The sequence below is a fragment of the Leopardus geoffroyi genome, chromosome C3 (assembly GCF_018350155.1).
Source record: "Leopardus geoffroyi isolate Oge1 chromosome C3, O.geoffroyi_Oge1_pat1.0, whole genome shotgun sequence".
Lineage (NCBI taxonomy): Eukaryota > Metazoa > Chordata > Mammalia > Carnivora > Felidae > Leopardus > Leopardus geoffroyi.
This window is the reverse complement of record NC_059338.1, coordinates 71,197,567-71,221,247: the sequence shown is the minus strand read 5'-3', so window position 1 is coordinate 71,221,247 and position 23,681 is coordinate 71,197,567. Positions and strand designations below refer to the sequence as shown.

Below are 23,681 nucleotides of genomic sequence, written 5' to 3'. Positions count from 1 at the left end.
CCCTGACCCTGGGATCATGACCTGGGCCGAAATCAAGAGTCAGATGCTCAACCGACTGAGCCTCCCAGGCGCCCCCGATATATTTCTTTTAGAAATCAGTGAAATTAGATTTATTCAATAGGAAGCAGAGAAGTAAATAGAACAGATGTAATAAGATGGCAGAAATCAATCCGAATGTTCCAGTAGGTACACGACACGGAGTGCGTTAAACTCACCATTAAGGGATTCTTGGATTGGACTTGAAAAAAAGCACCAACGAGATCCAACATGTGGTCTGCAAGGACCAACCTTGAAAAGCCGTTTGAGCCAAAGAAAGCTGTCCTGATCTGTGACCCAGGCAGGGCTTTCTGGAAAGGAACGGGGCTGCTGTGTGTGCTGATAAACGGAGCAGCAGAACAGGGGGCGCCCAGCAGCCCCTCGGGATCTGTAAGAAACACTGGGGCACCCACCAACGGCACACGTCTCGAAGGAACTGCTTGTTCGGAAAGACAAAAACTGAAGGCACATACTGGAGCCTCAGCGAAACAACTAAATACGACTCGTCAGACAGATACGTCCTGTAGACACAGCACGCCTGCTTTTTGAGTCCGTAGGGAACATTTCTGCCCAAATATCAGGCCACAAAGAAGTCTTAGAACATCCCAAACAGTCAATAACTAAAGATTTAAACAAGATTTCTTTAAAAATCAAGCCATTTGAATACCTAGATATGATGGACACATTCCTAGAGATATGTATCAAAATTGGAAAATAAGAGAGACTGTCAGGGGTGCTGGGGTAGCTCAGTCGGTTAAGCATCTGACTCTTTTATTTTTAAGTATATTTATTTACTTTGAGAGAGAGAGAGAGAGAGAGAGCGAGAGCACAAGTTGGGGAGGGACAGAGAGAGAGGGAGAGAGAGAATCTCAAGCAGGCACCAAGCTGTCAGTGCAGAGCCTGATGTGGGGCTTGAACTCATGAACCCTGAGACCATGACCTGAGCCAAAGTTGGATGCTTCACTGACTGAGCCACCCACGCGCCCCAAGCATCCGGCTCTTGATTTCAGCTCCAGTCATGATCTCACAGTTCGCGGGTTCAGTCCTCACTATCAGCACAGAGCCTGCTTGGAATTCTCTCTCTTCCTCTCTCTCTGCCCCTTCCCTTCTCCTCTCCTCTCCTGTCCTCTCTTCTCCTCTCCTCTCCTCTCTCTCTCAAAATAAATAAATAAAATCTTTAAAGATAAACAAAGTCTTAAAACCCCAACTGGTTTCTCACCCATCTGATTCCAGTTAGCTCTGTGTGCCAGAGGACACGCCCTCAGGTCTCTGAAGACTTGATAATCCCTTTCCACTTTGCAAATCCCGTTCTCCTTTTCTTGACTTAATCGTGAACACTTCAGCCCCATCCAGAACCTTTAGTGTCTTTATCTGGAGCCATTTTGTTACCCGAGAAGATTTACCAGGTGCTCGCCTAACCCATCAGGGATCAAGTGTGGGTGCGCCGTGCTCCCCTGACTTAACCCTTGACTTAAGGCTGAGGTGTATAACAGGCTTCTGTCACTCGAGGTGCTCCTGTCCACGGCCGAGAAGCAGTTGTCTCTTGCAACTTTCTAAGTCCCTGAAGTCAGGCACTGGCTTCCTTTCCCTTTATCTTGCTCGCAAACCAGCCCGTGCTTGTCTGGGCATCTTGCCGTCTCTCTCAAGATAGAATTCACCGTCACGAAAGTCACCCCTTTAAAAGTGTACAGTTGTTTTTTATTTTTTTTAGCATATCCCAAGGTTCAGCGACCATCAGGACCAGCCAATTCCACAACATTCCGTCATTCCTAAAGAAACCCCATACATTTTAGCAGGGACTGTCGCCTATTTTCTGTCTCTACGGACTGGCCTCCCCGGGGCGCTTCCTGCGAATGGGCTCGGACAATATATGGTTTGCGTCTGAGTTCTTTCACCCTCCCATCACGTCGTGAAGGTCCATCCCCGCGGTAGCAGGTGTCAGCACCCCTTCCTTCTTAAGGCTGACTAATATTCCGTTGTGTGGATCCACGACATTTTCTTGGTCCAGTCGTCAGTTGATGGACGGATTGTTCGCACTTTTTAGGTGTTACGAGTAAAGCAGCCATGAACGTTAGTGAGTTTTTGTAGGGACGTATGTTTTCAATCCTCTTAAGACTACTCCTCGATTCCTAGGAGTGGGACTCCTGGGTCCTATCGTCAGACCGTTTCCCCAAGTGGCCGCACCATTTCGCATTCCCACCAGCAGTGTACGAGGGTTCCCGCGTCTCCACATCCTCTCTAGCACTTGTCCACTTGCTACCCTCTGTTTGTTCGTTTTAAGTTACGGCTGTCCTCGTAAAGTGGCATCGCACTGTGGTTTTGATTTGCGTTTCCCTAACGACTGATGACATTGACGTCTTTGTCGTGCTTCTTAGGCATTTGTGTGTCTCCTTTGGAAAAATGTCCACTCAAATCCTTTGCCTTAAAAATCTTTTTTTGTCGAGCTGTAAGTGTTCTTTATGGATTCTAAATACAAGACTCTTATCAGACAGGCGATTTCCAAATATTTTCTCCCATTATGTGGGTTATCTTTTTCCTTTCTAGATGGTGTCCTTCAAGGCACAGGAAGTTTTCATTTTGCTGAAATCGAATGTCTTTTTTCTATGGTTGCTTATGCATTTGGTGTCTTTGTAAGAAACCATTCTTTTTTAATTTTTAATTTTTATTTATTTGTTTGGGGGGGGGCATGAGCTGGGGAGGGACACAGAGAGAGAGAGAGGGCGGGGGGAGGGGGGAGAGGGAGAATCCCAAGTGCGGAGCCTGCCAGTGCAGAGCCTGAGGCGGGGCTCGAACTCACAAGCCACGAGATCGTGACCTGAGCTAAAATCTAAGTCGGGCGTTGAACCGACGGAGCCACCCAGGCGCCCTCGTAAGAAACCACTGTTAATTCCAGGTAACAAAAATGTATGTTTCTGTTTCTTCTAAGATTAATAGTTTGGCTCTTACATTTTGGTCCATTTTGAGTCCATTTTTGTATGTGATGTGAAGCAGATGTCTAGCTTTGTTCTTTTGCATGCGGATGTCCAGTTGTCCCGGCACCATTTGTTAAAAGATTACTCTCTCAAGTCTTGATTATTTTCCAGTAACCAATATGTCTGTCCTTAGGCCAGGATCACACTGTTGATTTGTAGCAGGTTATTGAATCTTTGTGGTAAACTGTGGTACGGAATTTGTAGTAAACTTTTCAATCGAGAAATATGAGTCCTCCAATTTTGTCGTTTTTGAAGATTGTTTGGCTATTCTGAGTCTCCCACAGCTTCACAGGAATTTTAGGATTAGCTTATCCGTTGTTTTTAAATGTTTATTTATTTAATAAAGAGAGGTAGGGAGTGAGCACACGTGGGGGAGGGGCAGAGGGAGAGAGAGAATCCCAAGCAGGCCCCCACCCCCCCGCCGTCAGCACAGAGCCCAGTGCAGGGCTCAAACCCATGAACCGAGAGACCATGCCTGGAGCCGAAATCAAGAATCAGGTGCTCAACCAACCGAGGCACCCAGGCGCCCTAGCCTGTCCATTTTTGCCGAAAAGCACAGCTGGAAATGTTGGAGATTGCATTGACTCTGCAGATGAACTTGGGGATCGGTGCCATCTAATGATGGGAAATCTCTGATCCGTGAACACAAGATGACTTTCCATTTATTTAGATCTTTTCTAATTTCTTTCGACAATACTTTATAGTTTTCAGTACACAACCACTTCTTTGGTTAAACTTATTACTAAATATTTTATTGTTTTTAATGCTCTTCTTAATCGGATTTTTCTCAATTTCATTTTGGATTGCTCCTTGTTAGTATGAAACACAGCCGAGTTTTGTATGTTGATCTCATATCTCAAGTCTCGCCAAACTCGCTTATTACAGCTACCAGTTTTCTGGCGTGCTTTCTAGTGTTTTCTATATTTAAGATCATGTCATCTACAAAGAGAAATACCTTTACTTCTTCCTTCCCAATCAGGATGACTTTGGATTATTTTCTTGCCTAATTGCCTGGCTGGCATCTCCTGCACAGGTTGAACAGGAGAGGTGAAAGTTGGTGCCCTTGTCTGGCTCCTGATCTTGGAAGGAAAGCTGTCCTCCCTCCACCATCAAGTATGATGTTACCTGTGGGTTTTTCCTAGATGCCCTTTATCGGGTGGAGAAACTTCCCTACTCTTTCTGCTTTGCTAAGTGTTTTGGCCATGGATAGATGCTATGTTTTGTCAAATGCTTTTATTCTATCTGTTGATGATCATGTGGTTTCCTCCCTTTATTTATTTAATATGGCGTGTTACATTGATCAACTTTCATTTGTTGAACACAACTTGCAATCCTGGGATATTTTCCAGTTGGTACTGGGAATAATCCTTTTTAAATGCTGGTGGGTTTGGGTTGCTAGTATTTTGTGGAGAATTTTTGCATCCATGTTCATAAGGGATATTGGTCTGTAGTTTTCTTTTCTTGTGATGTCTTTGTCTGGTTTTGTTATCATGGTAATGTTGGCCTCTTAGAATGAATTAGTGAGTCTTCCCTTTTTGAAAGCTTATGACAAACTGATGTTGATTCTTCATTAAACTTCTGGTGGACTTTGGTAGTAAAGTCATCTGGGTTTTTAATGAGGGAAGATTTTTAGATTGTTATCTCTCTTTACCTGTTTCAGGTCCACTGTAAGAGTAGAAAATTTCTATTTCTGGGGCACCTGGGGGGCTCAGTCGGTTAAGCACCCGACTTCGGCTCAGGTCATGATCTCATGGTCGGCGGGTTTGAGCCCTGCGTCGGGCTGTGTGCTGCTGACAGGTCAGAGTCTGGAGCCTGCTTCCGATTCTGTGTCTCCCTCTCTCTCTGTCCCTCCCCTGCTCATGCTCTCTCTCTCTCTCTCAAAAATAAATGAAAACATTTTTAAAAAATTTTAAAACAAAATTTCTATTTCTTCTTGAGCTAGTTTATATCTTTCTAGGAATTATTTCATTTCATCCAGATCATCTAATTTGTTGTTCATAGTATTCCCTTATAATCATTTTTATTTCTGTAAGGTCAGTAGTAATGTCCCCTTTTTCATACATGATTTTAGTGATTTCAGTCTTCTCTTTTCCTCTTGGTCTGTCTAGCTAAAGCTTTTCTATTTTATTTACCTTTTCATTTAATGTTTATTTATTTTTGAGAGAGTGAAAGCAGGAGAGGTGCAGAGAGAGGGGGACAGAGGATCTGAAGTGGGCTCTGTGCTGACAGGCTGACAGCAGTGAGCCTGATGTGGGGCTCGAACTCACCAACCATAAGGTCATGACCTGAGCTGAAGTCGGACTCTCAACTGACTGACCCACACAGGCGCACCTATATATCTTTTTTTTTTTTTTAATTTTTTTTTCAACGTTTATTTTTATTTTTAGGACAGAGAGAAACAGAGCATGAACGGGGGAGGGGCAGAGAGACAGGGAGACACAGAATCGGAAACAGGCTCCAGGCTCTGAGCCATCAGCCCAGAGCCCGACGCGGGGCTCGAACTCACGGACCGCGAGATCGTGACCTGGCTGAAGTCCGACGCTTAACCGACTGCGCCACCCAGGCGCCCCCCCTATATATCTTTTTAAAGAACCAACCTTTTGGTTTCATTGATTTTTTTTTCCTACTGTTTTTTCTATTCTCTGTTTCTGTTCTAATCTTTACTATTCCCATCCTTCTGCCTGCTTTGAGTTTAATTTACTCTTCTCTACCTTCTTAAGGTGAAAGATTAGTTTATTAATTTGAGGTGTTTGTTATTTTCAGTGTAGGTGTTGAAAGATACCAATTTCTCTGAACACTGCTTTTGCTGTATCCCATAAGTTTTGGTACGTTGTGTTTTTGTTTTTAGTCTTTTCGAAGTACTTTCTTTTTTTTTTTTTAATTTTTTTTTCAACGTTTATTTATTTTTGGGACAGAGAGAGACAGAGCATGAACAGGGGAAGGGCAGAGAGAGAGGGAGACACAGAATCAGAAACAGGCTCCAGGCTCTGAGCCATCAGCCCAGAGCCTGACGCGGGGCTCGAACTCACGGACCGCGAGATCGTGACCTGGCTGAAGTCGGACGCTTAACCGACTGCGCCACCCAGGCGCCCCTCAAAGTACTTTCTAATTTCCCTTGGAATTTCCTCTTTGACCATTAGTAATTTAGGAGTGTGCTGTTTAATTTCCACAGAAGTGTGAATTTTCCAAATTTCTTTCTTTCTGATGATTTGTAATTTCATTCTATTTTGGTCAGAGAATATTCTTTGCATGATTTCAATCCTTTTAAATTTACTGAGACCTATTTTATGGCCTAACATATGGTCTGTCTTGGAGAATGTTTCACGTACACTTGAGAAGATTGTGTATCCTTTTGTTGTCAGGTGGAAAGTTCTATTATGCCTCTTAGGTCTAGTTGGCCTGTAGTGGTTTTCATGTCTTCTCTTTCTTTGCTGATCTTCTATCTAATTGTTCTATCCATTATGAAAGTTGGGTATTAAAGCTTCCAACTATTATTGTTTGTTTTTTTTTTTCCAACCAAAAGGTCTCACATATTTATTACTGAACCAACTCACTGGAGCAGAAGCTTAGCAACAGAGGAAATCATTTCCCTGGTAAAACATGTCTGTTATTCAGGTAGTAGGGATGTTACAGAGCCATCGGACAGGAACATGTGACGTTCATGCAGCATAAGTATGTGTGCTGTCTCATGTGCAATCCCTTAGAGACCCAGCTTGGTTCTTTTCCAATGCCTCCTCTTGGAGTTCTGCCTGATTTAATTACCAATTTTCATCCAAATCCACCGGGCAATGGGCCCATTCTGCTTTTGTTTCTTGGCCAGGAATCGCTTAATCCTGAAAGTCTTGTGAGAAAACATGGCGAGGAACAGTCAACCACACACACCACGACGGTGGGAAAAAGGCGAGAGCTCCAACTATTATTGTTAAATTGTAAGTTTCTCCCTTTAAAGGTTTTGTCAGTTTTTGCTTCATGTATTTTGAGGCTTTGTCGTTGGGTGCATATATGTTTATAAATATCGTGTCTTCTGGATTGAGTGACACTTATATCATTATAAGATGTTATAAGACAATTTCCATATGTTTTGTGAGCATCAACTTAGATTTACATTGCTTCTGTAGCTGTCCTATAAGTCAGGGAGGAAAAAAAGCAGTTATAAACAAAAACTACTCATAACCTGTCTTTTGTATTTATCTTTGCACATAGCTGTACTGGTGTTCTGAATTTCTTCATGTGAATCTGAATTATTGTCTAGTGTCTTTTTATTTCAGCCCAAAGGACTTGCTTTAGTATTCCCTGTAGGTTAGATCCACTAACAACAAGCTCTCCCCTCTTTGGTTTATTATTATTAAGAATGTTTTAAGCTTTTCTTCATTTTTAAAGAATGATTTTGCTGGATATAGAATTCTTGGTTGACTTGTTCTCTTTTGATTACATCATTCTACTTTGGGTACGTCAGGTCTCTGAGACACTGTTCATTTCTTAATTTATTTTTCTTTCTAAGACTAGATAATCTCAATTGATATATCTTCAAATTCAATGACTCTTTTTTCGGCTTGCTCAAATTTGATTTTGAATCCCTAGAGTGAATTTTTTTTTAATGTTTCTTTATTTTTGAGAGAGATAGAGACAGCATGAGAGAGGAAGGGCCAGAGGGAGAGGGAGACCCAGAATCTGAAGCAGGCTCCAGGTTCCGAGCTGTCAGCACAGAGCCCAATGCAGGGCTCGAACTCATAGACTGTGAGATCATGATTTAAGCCAAAGTCCGACACTTAACCGACTGAGCCACCCAGGCGTCCCTCTATTTGATTCTTTTTTTTTTAATGTTTTTTTTTTTTTTTAACGTTTACTTATTTTTGAGACAGAGACAGAGACAGGGCATGAACGGGGGAAGAGCAGAGAGAGAGGGAGACACAGAATCAGAAGCAGGCTCCAGGCTCTGAGCCATCAGCCTAGACCCGACGCGGGGCTCAAACTCACGGACCGCGAGATCACAAGATCGTGACCTGAGCTGAAGTTGGACGCTCAACGACTGAGCCACCCAGGCGCCCCTCTATTTGATTCTTTAAAAAAAATATTAGGACCGGGGTGCCTGGGTGGCTCAGTCGGTTAAGTGTCCGACTTCAGCTCAGGTCACGATCTCACGGTCCGTGAGTTCGAGCCCCGCGTTGGGCTCTGGGCTGATGGCTCAGAGCCTGGAGCCTGCTTCTGATTCTGTGTCTCCCTCTCTCTCTCTGCCCCTCCCCTGTTCATGCTCTGTCTCTCTCTGTCTCAAAAATAAATAAACGTTAAAAAAAATATATTTAAAAAAAAATATTAGGACCTCCTGCCTGACTCAGTGAGAAGAGCATGTGACTCCTGATGTTAGGGTCATGAGTTTGAGCCCCACATTGGGTATGGAGATTACTTACATGGATAAAACTTTAAAAAATTATTTTAAAAAATAAATAAAAAAATAAAAATTTTTATATTGTGCTAAAATATGTAAAACAAAATTTCCCATTTTAACCATTGTAAAGCATACGGTTCAGTGGCGTTGAGAACCTTCACGATGTCACGCAGCTGTCGCCACCATTCGTCTCCACTTTTTGATCATCCCTCAATGAAATTCTGCATCTATTAAATAATAAGTCCCATGGAGCCCCCAACCCTAGCCTCCGATAGTCACTGTTCCACCTCTGCCTCTATGAATTTAACTATCTAGGCCTCTCGTGTAAGCGGAATCCTACAGTCTTGTGTCTGGATTATTCCACATAGTATCAGGACTCTAAGGTTCTTCCAAATCATAGCATTTCCCAGAATTTCATTCTTTTTCAAGGCTGAGTAATATTCCCTTGTATGTACATACCGAATTTTGCTTGTCCGTTTGTCCACCAATGGATACTTAGGGTGTTTCCCACTTCCTTTCTGGGAATTTAGTCTCGCTCATAGTAAGTGCGTCGGCTGAGGCTCCACTCTGCCATCTTTGTTTCAGGACCCAGGTTGACGAAATGGCCATTTTCTGGAATATTTCTGGTCTTCCGGGCTGAGGGAAAGAGAACTCTGGCAATTAAACGCTCTGGTATGAGGATGCCGCATGCCACTCCCTCCCACACCTCATTAGCCAACACCAGTCGTATGGTCCCACCAGACCACAAGGGGACCAGGCAGTGCAAACCCTGCACCGTCCCCCCCGCCCCACGTTCCCGGGAGGGTGGAGCAGTTGATGAATATTCACTTCAGCGAAAATCATCATACTTCTACTTATCCCATCTACCGTAATTTCAATTACTCAGTTTTGTAGTTTATCCTCTAAATAATGAGTAACATTATTTGGCATTAGTGATTGTTTTCTGCATGAATGATCTGGCATCATGTTACTGAATTTTGCTGGTTTCTGCAAAATAAAAAATATTCGCCTTGCCCCAGGTGAACAGTGGTTCAGATGGTCTTCTGAAGCTAGACGTTGCCTCATCAAAAGCGGCACCTGATACAGGCGCAGCCCACAGGACAGCTACAAGGCGATATTCCTGACATTGAAGACTTCCGGGCCCTTAATGCTTACACTTTTAGAGAATGTGGGTCTCTCAAATTTTTTTCTAGCAATGCTTACACAGGAACACTTTATATTTATGTCCTCCCGAATGAGTAAAAGAACTTTACGAGAATAACGTGTGGGACCATCTTGAGTTCCATCTCAGAAACAATGGGTAGATGATTGTAGTCGCGTGAACGTGTTTTGCTCGAGGATAAACAGATGGGTGTGTGTGCGCTTGGGACACGGCTGGAGACACGGCAGAAACCACGTTCCTGCTGACGGGTTCGTTAACATCCTTGACCATCACTGTGTTTAGGAAGTGAAGTGTTTAGTGTTTTACATTCAGTTATATGTAAGTAAGTGTGTTACTTACACGGAAGTATTCTGCCGGTTCTTAGTTATATTATAAAGTTGATTCTCAGCTGACATTTTTGTGGAGAATGTCTAATTTTTAGGAATAGGTTTTTGACATTAAATGGAAGAGGACTGTGTATGAGCAGTTGGTAGCAAATCACCTAAATATTCCTTTTAATGTTTCTTTCTTTATTGAGAGAGTGTGCTTGAGCAGGGGGAGGCACAGAGAGAGAGAGAGAGAGAGAGAGAGAATCCCAAGCAGGCTCCACATGGCCAGTGCAGAGCCCGACATGGGGCTCAGTCTCACAAACTGTTGAGCCAAAATCAAGAATCAGACACCCAACCGACTGAGCCACTCGGGTGCCCCTCACCTAAATATTTTTTAGTATAGTGTCTATTCCACAGCGTAGACTCTTATTTTTTTGTTTTTCAAACTTTCAAACAAACCTCTAGCAGTGCCTGGGTGGCTCAGTCCGTTGAATGTCTGGTCCTCGGTTTCGGCTCGGGTCGTGATCTCATGGCTCACGGGCTGGAGCTCTGCGAGGGGCTCTGCTGACAGCGTGGAGCCTGCTTGGGATTCTCTCTCCCCCTCTCTCAGCTCCTCCCCCACTTGTGCTCGCACACACGTGCTCTCTCTCTCTCCGTCTCTCTCAAAACAAATAAGTAAACTTAAAAACAAAGCTCTAATGCTCAATATCACCACCAACGTGCACGTGTGTCTTCGCCACGGCCACTAAGATACACCGTGTCCACACCCTCACTCAGCCCCTGGTGGGTTTTCATGCCCGAAGCGGAGATGAAAATGAAGCACAATCTCTCGAATGTTACATATAAGATAACAAGGTTCTAGGTGGCCCCCAGTTTCACCATTTGGAAAAGAATGTGTTCAATAAGTTTCCCCCAACTCCCTGGTGTGGTGGCTGTCTCGGAAATCTGAAGTCTGTGTCTGAGCAGGGTCAGGGCCAAGGCCACCGCCTCTGCTTGATGTCCTCTAGGGCTCACGCTGCTCAGCACCCCGTCACGTGAGCGCCCACGTGTCGAGAAGCGCAGGTCGTTTGTGATGGTCTCAGGCCACGAACACCCTCCGGTTCTGGACCGTTTCTTCCTCAGGAGCCGCGTGTTGGCAGCCTCACAGAGGGACTCAGGTCAGAAAGCCGGACGGAGGCTGACTCTTGTTAGGACAAGACACTTTGCTGCCATCTGCTGGGAGGTTGTCAGAGTAGATCCGGACCTTTGCCACAGATGTGGTCGGAGACCATGAAACCGTAATTAGAACACAGTGTAATGAAAATCAACAGTTGTCTACATCAAGAAGGACGTCCGTGACATGACGCTGCCCCCTTAGAGGTCATGCTCTTACAGCCACTGTCCTCCTCCTGGCCTGGCCAGGGCAGGTCACAAAGACAAAGGAGTGGGACAGAAGAGGACCCGGTGAAGTCCCCACAACGTGAGCCTTCACAACTCAACCTTGATGTAGACTTTATGTTGGGTTCATTGCCCTCGTTCTCAAAGATGTACAATCTCAGTTTCTTTTTTTTTTTAATTTTATTTTTTTAATGTTTATTTAGTTTTGAGAGAGAGCACGGGCAGGGGCGGAGAGAAAGAAAGGGAGACAAGGAATCCGAAGCAGCTCCAGGCTCCGAGCTGCCAGCACAGGGCCCTATGCGGGGCTTGAACCCACAAACCACGAGATCGTGACTCGAGCTGACGTCAGGCACTTAACCGACTGAGCCACCCAGGTGCCCCCATCCATTACTTTAAAATATATATTTTTTTAAATGTTTATTCATTTTTGAGAGACAGAGACGGTGTGAGTGGGGGAGGGGCAGAGACAGAGGGAGACACAGAATCCCAAGCAGGCTCCAGGCTGTCAGCACAGAGCCCGATGTGGGGCTCAAACTCATGAACCGTGAGATCATGACCTGAGCCGAAGTCGGATGCTTAACTGACTGAGCCCCCAGGCGCCCCGAGAATCTCGGTTTCCTGAGGGGACGTGAGGGGTGCACGGGTGAGTGGGACCAGCAGCTCAGCGCACAGAGGTGAAGGGCAGGCCCACGCTTCCGCCGGCCCGCAGTCCAGACCCACCAGAGAAGCCCCCTCTCCTTGGCAGGGTAAGGAAAGGAGGCTTCCCCCCACAGCCCAGCTTTTGTCCTCTCTCTCCACTTGGCTTATGGTTCCTTAAGCTAGCGTCCCCCAGGGTGTGCTGCCCCCTTGGGGGTGGCACTCAAGGCCGGCGGCCCTGCTCTAGCACCCACCACTGCCGCTCTGTGCCCCCCCCCAGGGGTCCTGGTGGCCGTGAGGGTGGGCGTGGCTCCCCAGAAGGCCCTGAAATGTCTCCGAACGAGACTTGGGTGAAGCGGGCTGGGGGTTTGACAAGTCTGCTAGCGGTCTGTGCGTGCGTCAGGAGGTTCACCGGGTCGACCTCTGTTCATCAGCGAGAGTATTTCTCTGGAGAGAAGCCCCCTCTCCCGCTGCGGTTGCCCGGAGATCTGGTTTGGGTAGGAAAAGCAGGATACGCGCTTGACTCTTTCCTTCCGATCGCATGATTCTCGATTCTTGGATGTTTATCTTATTTCCAATTTTTTATAATTATTCCCTTTTCCTTTCTTTGCTATTGTGGTAAAATACACATAACACAAAACTTATCGGGGTGCCTGGTGGCTCAGTCGGTTAAGCATCGACTCTTGATTTCGGCTCAGGATTTCGGTCACGATCTCGGGATTCATGGGTTCGAGCGCCACGTCGGGCTCTGTGCTGACAGTGGAGAGCCGGCTTGGATCCTCTCTCTCTCCCTCTCTCTCCTTCTCTCTCTGCCCCTCCAAACACACACTCTTTCTCTCAAAGTAAACATTTAAAAAAAACCCATAAGAGTTATCATCTTAACCATTTTTAAGCGTACGTTTCTGTGGCGTCACCTCCATGCGTAACGTGCAGGCTTCACCCTGTCCTTCTCCAGAACTCTTTTCATCTTGTCCAACTGAAACAATACCCATCAAGCCCTAACTCCAAACTGTCACCTCCCCCGGCCCCCGGCAATCTCCCTTCTACTTCCTGTCTGCAATTTTGACTATGCGCCTCAGACAAGTGGATTTCATACAGTCTTTGTCTTTCACGGCTGGCTTATTTCACTCAGCGTCGTGTTTTCCAAGTTCACCCGCGCGGTACACGTGTCAGAATCCCCTTCCTTTTGAAGGCTGGATAATGTTCCAGTGTAAGGATGGACGGCGTTTTGCTTGTCCGTTCATCCACGCTTCCTTCCGTGTTTTAGCTACCGTGAATGTTGCCGCCATGAACGTGGGTGCACAAAAAACCTACTCGAGTCCTTGCTTTCAATTCTTTGGGGAATGTGCCCACAAGTACACCTGCGGGGTCATGTGGTGATTATCAGTATCTCGAGGAAATGCCACACTGTTTGGCACAGCGGTTGTATCATCTCACGTGCCCACCAACAGCGCCCGAGGAGGGGGGCTCCAGTCACTCCACATCCTTGCCGACGCTTGTTATTTTCTTCGTTTTTATTTTTTGATAGTGATCCTCCTCACAAGTGTGAGGCGGCGTCTTATCATAGCTTTGATTTGAGCGCCCCTAATGCTTAGTGACGTCGAGCACCTTTTCCTGTGCTTATTGGCCATTTGCGTGTCTTCGGAGCAATGTCTGTTCCATGTCCTACGCCCGTCATTGAACCGGGTTGTTGTTGTTGTTGTAGAAGTAAGTGCTCTACATATTCTGGATGGTAATCCTTCATCAGAGCTATGCTTGCAAATATTTTCTCTCATTCTGTGGCTAATGCCTTTTGATGGAAAAAAATTTTTTAACTTTCATGGAGTCCGATTTGTTTCCTTTTTCTTTTTTTAAAACATGTTTGCACACGTTTTTTTTTAACATTTATTCATATTTTGAGAGACAGAGCGTGAGTGGGGGAGGGGCAGAGAGAGAGGGAGACACAGACTCTGAACCAGGCTCCAGGCTCTGAGCTGACAGCCCAGAGCCCGACACAGGGCTTGAACCCACAGATCGTGAGATCATGACCTGAGCTGAAGTCGGACGCTTAAGACTGAGCCACCCAGGGCCCCTGTTTACTTTTTCTTTTGTTGCCTCTGCTGTTGCTGTCACAACCAAGAAATCACTCCCAAATCCAAAGTCATGCATCTTTTGTCCTATGTTTCATTCTAAAAGTTTTATTGTTTTCTGTCTTTTTCTTTTTTGAAAGAGAGAGAGAGAGCACGTGCACGTGTGGTAGGGGGGAGAGAATGAGAATCCCAAGCAGGCTCCGTGCCCAGTGCAAAGCCCAACACGGGGGCTCGATCCCACGACCCTGGATCATGACCTGAGATGAAATCAAGGTCGGACGCTCAACTGACTGAGCCACCCAGGCGCCCCTGTTGTTTTCAGTCTTAAAATTAAATCTTTGATCCAGTTTGAGTTAATTCTTGTACGTGGTGTGAGCTAAGGCTCCAACAGCATTCTCCAGCATGTGGACGTCCAGTTTTCCAGCACCGTATGTTGAAAAGACTGTCCTTTCCCCACTGAATAGTCTTAGCTTCCTTGTCAAAACTCGCTTGTTCATATATCCGAGGCTCCATTTCTGGATTCTCTATTCTGTCCCTTTGGTCTGTATACCTGGCTTTATGCCAATAGCATGTCATCTCGATCACAGTAGGTCGGTTAGTATGTGTCGAAATCAGGAAGTGTGATCCTTTCAGCTTTGGTCTCCTTTTTCAAGATGGTTTTGGCTATTTGGGTCCCCTTGAGATTTCATCTAATTTTAGGATGAGTTTTGTATTTCTGCAAAAGTTGTCCTAAGGATTTTGACAGGGATCGCATTGAATCTGTAGATCACTTTGGTAGTATCGACGTTTTCACGATATTAAGTCTTCGAACCCGTGAACGTGAATGTGTTTCCATTTGTTTGCACCGTCTCTAATTCTTTTACAAAAATTTCTAGTTTGCCTTGCTTTTCACCTCCTTGGTTAATTTCTGATTATTTTATTCTTTTTGATGCTGTGTAAATGAGATTGTTCTGTAATTTCTTTTTCAGATCATTCATTACTAGTATATAGAAACACAACTAATGTGTGTGTGTTGACCTCGTGTTCTGCTACTTTACTGAACGCATTTACCAGTTCTAACGGGGGTTTCTGTGCAACCATTAGGCTTTTCCACATATGAGATCCTACCATCTGCAAATGGAGAGAAGTTGAGTTCTTCCTTTCTAATCTGGATGCCTTTTTTTCTTTTTCTTGTCTAATTGCTTTGGCTAGATGAAGAGAAACGATAAGAGCAGATATCTTTGCCTCATTCTGGTCTTAGAGGAAAATCTTTCAGTATTTCACCATTGAGTATGATGTTTGCTATGGGTTTTTCAACTACGCCTTTTATTATGTTGAGATAGTTTTCTCTTATTCCCAGTGTGTTGAGGGTTTTTATCATGAAAGGGTGTTGATTTTTGTCTGACGCTCTCTTCTCTGCATCGGTTGAGATGGTCACGTGTGTGTGTGTGTGGGGGGGGGGTCCTTTATTGTGTTAATGTGTCCCACAGAACTCCCTGGAGCTTTCAGGGCAGGTCTAGTGGTAAAGAACCACCTCAGTTTTTGTGTTTCTGGGAATGTCTTCATTTCTCCCTCACTCTTGAAGGACCCTTTTGGTGGAAATGGGATTCGTGATTGACAGGTTGTTTTTCCTTTTAAGCACTTTGGATATATAGGCCCACGGCCTTCTGGCTTCCAAAGTTTCTGTTGAGAAATGAGCTTGTTATCTCACTGAGCATCCCTTGGGTGCGATGAACTGCTTCTCTCCTGCTGCTGTCAAGTTTCTTTTTGTGTTTGGCTCTTGAAGTTTCGATTATGCTGTGTCTCAGCATGGGTCTCTTTGAGTTCCTCTTAAGTTGGAGGTCATTGAGCCTCTTGGATGCTTATATTCACATCTTTCATCAAATTTGGGAAATTTTTTTTTATTAAAATTTTTTTTAATGTTTTTATTTTTTAGAGAGAGAGAGACAGAGTGAGTGGGAGAGGGGCAGAGAGAGAGAGTGGGAGACACAGAATTCGAAGCAGGCTCCAGGCTCTGAGCTGTCAGCACAGAGCCAGACGTGGGGCTCAAACTCATGAGCCATGAGATCATGACCTGAGCCAAAGTCAGACGCTCAACCGACTGAGCCACCCAGGCACCCCAAATTTGGGAGATTTTAAGCCACAATTTATTCTATCTCTTTCCGCCTCTCTCCTCCTCCGGGACTCCCATAATGTGTATGCTGGTCTGCTTGGAGATGTCCCACAGGTCCCTCGGGCTCTGCTCACTGCAACCTGTGTTTCTTTTTCTGTTCTTTTTTTTTTTTTTTAATTTTTTTTTCAACGTTTATTTATTTTTGGGACAGAGAGAGACAGAGCATGAACAGGGGAGGGGCAGAGAGAGAGGGAGACACAGAATCGGAAACAGGCTCCAGGCTCTGAGCCATCAGCCCAGAGCCCGATGCGGGGCTCGAACTCACGGACCGCGAGATCGTGACCTGGCTGAAGTCGGACGCTTAACCGACTGCGCCACCCAGGCGCCCCCTCTTTTTCTGTTCTTTAGACCCGATCATTTCTATTGTCCTGTCTTCATGTTCACCGGTTCTTTCTTCTGCCTGCTCAAATTTGCCTTTGAATCCCTCTTGTGAATTTTTCATTTCCATTATTGCACTTTTCAGCTCCAGAATTTCTTTTTGGTTTCTCTTTAGGTTTTCCATCCCTTTGTTGATATTTCCATTTTATTCATGCGTCATTTTCTTGACATTCTCCACATCTTCCTTAAGTCCTTTGGGCATATTTTAGACAATTGTTTTAAAGTCTTTGTCTAGTAGTTCCGCCATCAGGTCTTTTCCAGGGACAGTTTCTGTTGACTTTTTTCCTTTAAATGGGCCTTATATGTTCTTGTTCCTTTGTGTGCTTTGAGATTTTTCTGTTGAAAACCGGACATTGAATCTAATGTGGTAACTCTGGAAATCAGATTCTCCTCCTTCCCCAGGATTTGCTCTTGACCATCATCATAAGTAGCAGCAGCAGCAGCAGCAGCAGCAGTCTCTGTGCTAAGGATCAGTGCCAGGGGCAAACCTGAGGTCTTACTTGGTCTTTTCTGAGCCCGTTCCTTTCAGTGGGCATGCATGGCCCCTTTCTATGTTTCCTCTTATATGCAGTTGCTTTTGGATGTCCTAGTCTTTCAGGTTTGACTCCCAAAGGGGCAGAAAGAAGCAAATAAAGTTGGAGGAAAGGGTGCTGGCTCTTTAAATCCCCCCCCCCCGGAAGTCTCTTCAACCAGAGAGGGAGGGGCTTGCCACAGTGAGGGAGGTGCGGCAATGGCCTCCCACATCTTTGTGTGCAGCTCTGTGATTAGAAGCAACAATCGGTGATCAGAGCACAGACCCTCACTATTTGGAGGATGGGGCGTGTGTTGTCTGCCCACGCTCTTGCAGGCTGTGTCCACGATGCCCAGGACCACACGTGCCGCTGCCTGCCATGAGAGGGGTGTGGGGCGGGTATCTGCTACTGCACTCAGAGCTCACACTGACCTAAATTAACCACAATTTACCATCTGTGTCTTCCCCCTGGGAGTTACAAGCCTTCAGTAGACTCCAGATTCCCATAGTGGTTCGACGAGACAGATTTTGCCAGTGTGACTCTAAGTGGAGGGATTCCTGGTGCTTTGGACGCTGCATCTCCCAATGTGTGACTCTCTTTTGTGGTTTCTTTTTTATTTTATTTATTTATTTTGAGGGGGGAGGGGCATAGAGAGAACCACAAGCAGGCTCTGCATTGTCAACGCGGAGCCTGATGTGGGGCTCGAACTCACAAACTGTGGGAGGGTGACTTGAGGCAAAACCAGGAGCCAGATGTGTAACTGACTGAGCCACCCAGGCGCCCTGATTCTCTTCCATTACTTATCAGTTTTTTTTAATTAACATTTATTATTGAGAGAGAGAGGCAGAGCATGAGCGGGGGAGGGGCAGAGAGAGAGGGAGACACGGAATCGGAAGCAGGCTCCAGGCTTCGAGCTGTCAGCACAGAGCCTGACGCGGGGCTCGAACTCACAAATCACGGGATCATGACCTGAGTCCAAGTTGGACGCTTAACCGACTGAGCCACGCAGGCACCCCAGTCAATTTTAAAATATATATAATAAGTTAGTTCCCAGTATCCTCCGAAGTTGAGCAATTCGGGGTTTTTTTCTAATTTATGGATTCAAGCCGCTATTTTCTTGGCTGATACATGCATCATCCCATCTTCCAGACCTATTTCTAATATTGTAAAGTCTCATGTCCCGAGACTAGAGCAAGAAGCCCCTTCTCGGCAGGTCACAGAAGTCCCACCCCTTCTGGGGACAAGCTTTGTGGAAGCCACTAAGATCAGCTGCCGTCCTCCTGGACGTGGGTGCCCAATGTGGCCTGCCACCCTGCCTAGCTTGGGTGCCGCTCCCTTGATTCACGTTGGGTCTTTAACAGGTGCCTCCTAGACGTGCTGTTGAGACAGGAGCTGATGCCGCTGGGGCCTGGAGCCCAAGGACAGGCTTCCCCGGGGACTCTGCCCTCTGCCCCAGGCAACTGCACCTGACAAGCCAATGGGCTCCCCGCCTGGAAGGAGAGCTGGCAGCTAACCCCCTTCCCCCGACCCCGGTCCGGGCTCACGGCGCGGCCAGTTACAGGGTGGGGACTGCGGGAGAGAGGGGACAGGCAGAACACAGGGGTCAGCTGGAATCCGCTGAGGCCCCAGCAAACGAGGACGGCTCAGTCATGCTGAGCGTGGGCACGGTGCCGTCCCCGGACCCCGGAGGGCGAACGGGAAGGGGTGAGAGTTTAGGGGAGAGGACACCTGGGTCCTTCCCGCCTGTGCACAAGTAGGGCACGCCAGTGCTGCCACCGAGGCCCCACCCACGTGTGCTGGAGCTGCCCGGGGAGACGCTCAGCCGGACCCCGTGGGCTCAGGGCGTGTGGAGCCGCCCCCGCCCACGGGCCTCCCCCCTCCACGCCAGGCCCTGAGCTGTCAGCAAGCACGGTCCCCACAGGGCCCTCCCCCCACGACTGATGGGCTCCGCTTCAGGCTAGGGGGCGCCGCACTGCCTCATTCCCTCCACCATGACACCCAGATGTCCCGGGGGCTCTGGGCCCTGTCCGGGCCCGCCTCCACCGTCCCTAGCATGGGGGAGAGTTACCTGCTCCCGGAGCCCAGTGGCGTGGGACAGCCTGACTGCCTGCCCGACCAGGCCGTGCCCGCCGGCAGCCTGTGCGAGGATCACTGGGCTTCCAGAACTTCCAGGCGACGGCACGTTCCCTGACGGGGGTCAGCTGTTTTGACCATGAATTTGTAATAGCGTCACCTGGGGACTTGATAGAACCAGGCAAATAACCAGCAGGAAAAACACTCTAGGAAACAGGGAAAGGAGACCCTCGGTCTACGGAAACTGGCTTGGCGGTTTTCAGCCTGAGGCAGCAGCTGCAAGCACTGGCTGGCGGGTCAGAGGAGCTCCCCTTCCGTCCCCCCCACCCCCCGGGCCCACCTCCCGCCTCCCCTGCCCACATCTTTATAAAGGATCCCTTTGTTAAGCTCTTCTCACCCCGTCTCCTTCAGGACTCCATCCGGCAGGCGCACTGTTTTCATTCTCTAAATTTTTTTAATGTTTATTTATTTGTTTGGAGAGAGGGAGAGAGAGAGAGAGAGAAAGCCAGGGAGGGGCAGAGAGAGAGGCGAGAGAGATTCCAAGCAGGCTCAGCGCTTCCGGCCCAGCCCGATGTGGGGCTTGAACTCCCCAACTGCGAGATGACCTGAGCCCAAACCAAGAGTTGGACGCTTAACCGACTGCGCCACCCGGGTGCCCCTCGTTCTCTAAAGTTTGAATCGTGAGATCACGTCTGAAGGCCTGGGCTTTTCCCCTGGGCGTCCTGTGAGGCCCTGGGGGACGAGACCTCCAAAGAAGATTATGTCGGCTCGTGCCAGGTACCAGCCCGTAACCCATCTGGGACCACGTTGACTTCGTTTCTCTGCGTGCGGTTCCCCCAAGTGTGCAGGGGGAGACCTGAACTCTAAATGCCCAGCGGGAAGTTTTCCTGCGGGGTCCAGGCAGAGTCGGTGGGTTTCCTTTCTGGCGCCATCTGCCGGTGCGCAGGACTTCTCTGGCCACTTCGCGTGGCCCCCTGAGGACCCAGATCTCACACAGAGCCTCTGCTCAGGCAGGTCCACATCCTCGTTTCCTGCACCGTGGACCCGTCCGAGCCCGAGGCGTTGGGCCAGCAAATGGCTCAGGTGCGCGGCGGCGGCCGCCGCGGGTTTCCTTTGCCGGGTCGTGACCCCGGTACCCGAGCAGGCACGTGTTGGGTTTTACCCAGGAAATCTGTGGCGGGAGGGTCTTTCGGGGTATCTAGGTCTTTCATGCTGCTGCTGCTGCAAAACCGTCATTGTTAAAGCAGATGCCGTCGGCGAGCCGCTCAACCCCCCTCTCGGGGGCCGGCGTGCCCCCCTCCAGGGCTGGAGATTCGCACAAGCCCCCTGAGCCGGAGGGCCGCCCCGGGCTGGCCAAGCTGCCGGCGCAGAGATGCCCGGGACCACCCGCCCCTCCCCGAGGGCAGCCCGCGGCCAACGGCTGGTGTGGGGGTAGCAGCTCAGACCCCTGTCGCTGGAGAAGGCACCTCTCTGGTGAAATCCGGACTCCTGGGCACCCCTGGGTATCAGACTATGGCCCGACTCGAGCTGAGCGCACCGCTTCCCCGGCTGCCTTCACACCCTCTCCCGACAGCAGGCTTCCAGACGCACGTGAGTCACCGTCACAGGCTCTGCTTCTGGGGAAGCGACCAGAGACGTGGTGCCAGGTGTGGTCGCAGGAGGCACACTCCACGGGTAGAGTGCCCACTGGCCGGCGGGCCACAGGACTCACTCTGCGGGCTGCCGGGTGGGTGTTGCCAGCCCCAGCGTCTTCGCAGCGCAGCTGGTGCATAGAGGGTGGGAGCAGACGGAGCAGGGAAGGGCGCGACACATGGTCACGTGTTGGGCTGAACCATGTCCCCAGAGCCACCTGCTGAGTCCCACCCCCAGGGCTGCAGGGTGACTGTACTCGGAGACGGGCCTTTGTGGAGGTGACTGAGGTAAAGGAGGGCCCTGGGGCCCCCGATCCAGGCTGACTGGTGTCCCCACAAGAAGGGGTGACCAGGGGCACAGACGGGCACTGGGAGGGAGACCACGTGAAGACACGGGGAGGGGACGCCCCCCACACGCCAGGGAGAAGGCTCAGGAGGACCGGCCCTGCCGACAGTTTGAGAGGCCCGTGTGAGATGAACAATATGTGCGCTTTGCTCTGGACCACGTCAGCTTTGTGGCTCTGTCCCAGTGTAGACTGACCAATGCCCAGAAAAACACATCCGTCCGCTCGCTGATAACCTCCGCAGGCCTAATAAGCAGGAAGTGGCAAGTATTCTGAATGCCCTGGTAAGCCACGTGCACTCAGGAGCGTCTGATGCATGTCTGGGTGCATGCAGGGACATCCTCTCCTGGGGTATGGTAAGACATTCTCTCCAAGGAATCTGGGGCATGCTGGGACGTCCTCTCCAAGGAGCCTGGGGCACACTGAGAGTTCATCTCTAGAGTCTGGGACACCTGGGACATTCTATTCCAAGGAGTCTGGGGCATGCTGGGACACCCTTTCCTCGGGCATGTTGGGACACTCTAAGGAATCTGGGGCATGCTGGGACACCCTCTCCTCAGGCACGTTGGGATACTGTAAGGAGCCTAGGGCATGCTGGGACATCCTCTCCAAGGAGCCTGGGGCATGCTGGGACATCCTCTCCAAGGAGCCTGGGGCATGCTGGGACATCCTCTCCAAAGAGTCTGGGGCATGCTGGGACACCCTCTCCTTAGGCATTCTGGGATACCATCTTCAAGAAGTATGGGGCATGTTGGGACGCCCTCTCCAAGGAGCCTGGGGCATGTTGGGACATCCTCTCCTCAGGCATGTTGGGATACCCTAAGGAGCCTAGGGCATGCTGGGACGTCCTCTCCAAGGAGTCTGGGGCATGCTGGGATGTCCTCTCCAAGAGCCTAGGGCATGCTGGGACATGCTCTCCAAAGAGTGTGGGGCATGCTGGGACACCCTCTCCTGGGGCATTCTGGGATACCATCTCCAAGAAGTATGGGGCATGCTGGGACATCCTCTCCAAAGAGCCTGAGGCATGCTGGGACGCCCTCTCCAAGGAGCCTGGGGCATGTTGGGACATCCTCTCCTCAGGCATGTTGGGATACCCTAAGGAGCCTAGGGCATGCTGGGACGTCCTCTCCAAGGAGCCTAGGGCATGCTGGGACATGCTCTCCAAAGAGTGTGGGGCATGCTGGGACACCCTCTCCTGGGGCATTCTGGGATACCATCTCCAAGAAGTATGGGGCATGCTGGGACATCCTCTCCTCAGGCATGTTGGGATACCCTAAGGAGCCTAGGTCATGCTGGGACGTCCTCTCCAAGGAGTCCGGGGCATGCTGGGACATCCTCTCCTTGGGCATTCTGGGATACCATCTCCAAGAAGTATGGGGCATGCTGGGACATCCTCTCCAAAGAGCCTGAGGCATGCTGGGACATCCTCTCCAAGGAGCCTGGGGCATGCTGGGACGTCCTCTCCAAGGAGCCTGGGGCATGCTGGGACATCCTCCCCTCAGGCATGCTGGGACGCCCTCTCCAAGGCAACGGACAAAGTCTGAGCCTTCCCTTTCTTGCCTCTAAGGAAAAAGCCCTACACCCGGTCGGCCTCTGTGAATTTGAGATACCAGCTGACACACCAGGAACGTGACCTCGGTCGGCTTGTTGGCCTTACGGAGGCTCCCACCGGCGAGATGATGGAGGACAAAGCCTGGTCCTGGTTCGCGACGGCCGGCGTGGTACGTTGGGACGGACAGACCCCCTCACAGTGGCGGGGGGTGGGGGTGGGAGCACGGGGGCTCTCGGCCGGCGGCAGGATGGTGTGGCTGGCTGCTCGAGGCCTGAGGGGCCCAGGACAGGGGCGGGGGTTGAGGAAAGGAGGCACTGGGGGACAAGGAGCGTGGTCTCGTGCCGCATGCTGGCGCCCACCGAGCCACCGGTGGACAGGACAGCTTGGCAGGTGCTCACCGGCCACCGGGGCTCACACAGGCTCGCAACCCGATGCCCAGATGTGGAGATGGGCCCGGCACAGGCCGACGACACAGCTCCCCTCCCCGGCCAGCCCCGCTGCTCTCCCGTGTGCCGTGTGACGCTGCACGTCAGCCCAGCAGCAGAGACCCCAGAGCCGGCCGGCCAGTGGGGGATCCGTCGCTTCCGACTCAATTCCAGGTGCCACGCTCAGGCCTGCGGGGTGGACTTCAGCGGGACATCGCCACGGTGCTCAGGCCCCCTTACGGCAAGGGTGTGCGGCAGGGCCCGGGGCCGCAGGGGACGGCATGCCCGGCAGAGGCTGCCGGCCTGGTGGAACTGGGGCGCCATCCCCCAGGACACGGGCCTTACCCAGAGTCCGTGGGCCCCGCGGGTGGAGACAGGAGTCTGGGAACAAGGAGTAGAAGCAGTGGCCAGCCCACCATACTCCAGAGACCCACCGGGAGCGAGCCTGCCACGTTAGGGTGAGGAGCCGCCAGTCCCAGTCCCCAGGAGGAAGACCCCGCCACCTGGCCACGGAGACTCCTTGTTCCGGATCCCATCCCGGTGGGGATCCTGGTTATTTCTGCCGTATGCGGCAGCGGGCAAAGGAGCGGAGCCCGATAAGGACACGATGGCCAGGATTCAGGCCCCAAAGACCAGGCTCTCGGTCAGCAGCCCCCACCCTGGGCAGA

At 49.6% G+C, this 23,681-nt stretch overlaps 1 pseudogene; it reads right to left on the bottom strand.

Moving 5' to 3' along the window:
- Positions 1-6,521: 6,521 nt before the first annotated feature.
- LOC123586431 lies at positions 6,522-7,321 on the bottom strand (annotated as a pseudogene).
- Positions 7,322-23,681: the final 16,360 nt, after the last annotated feature.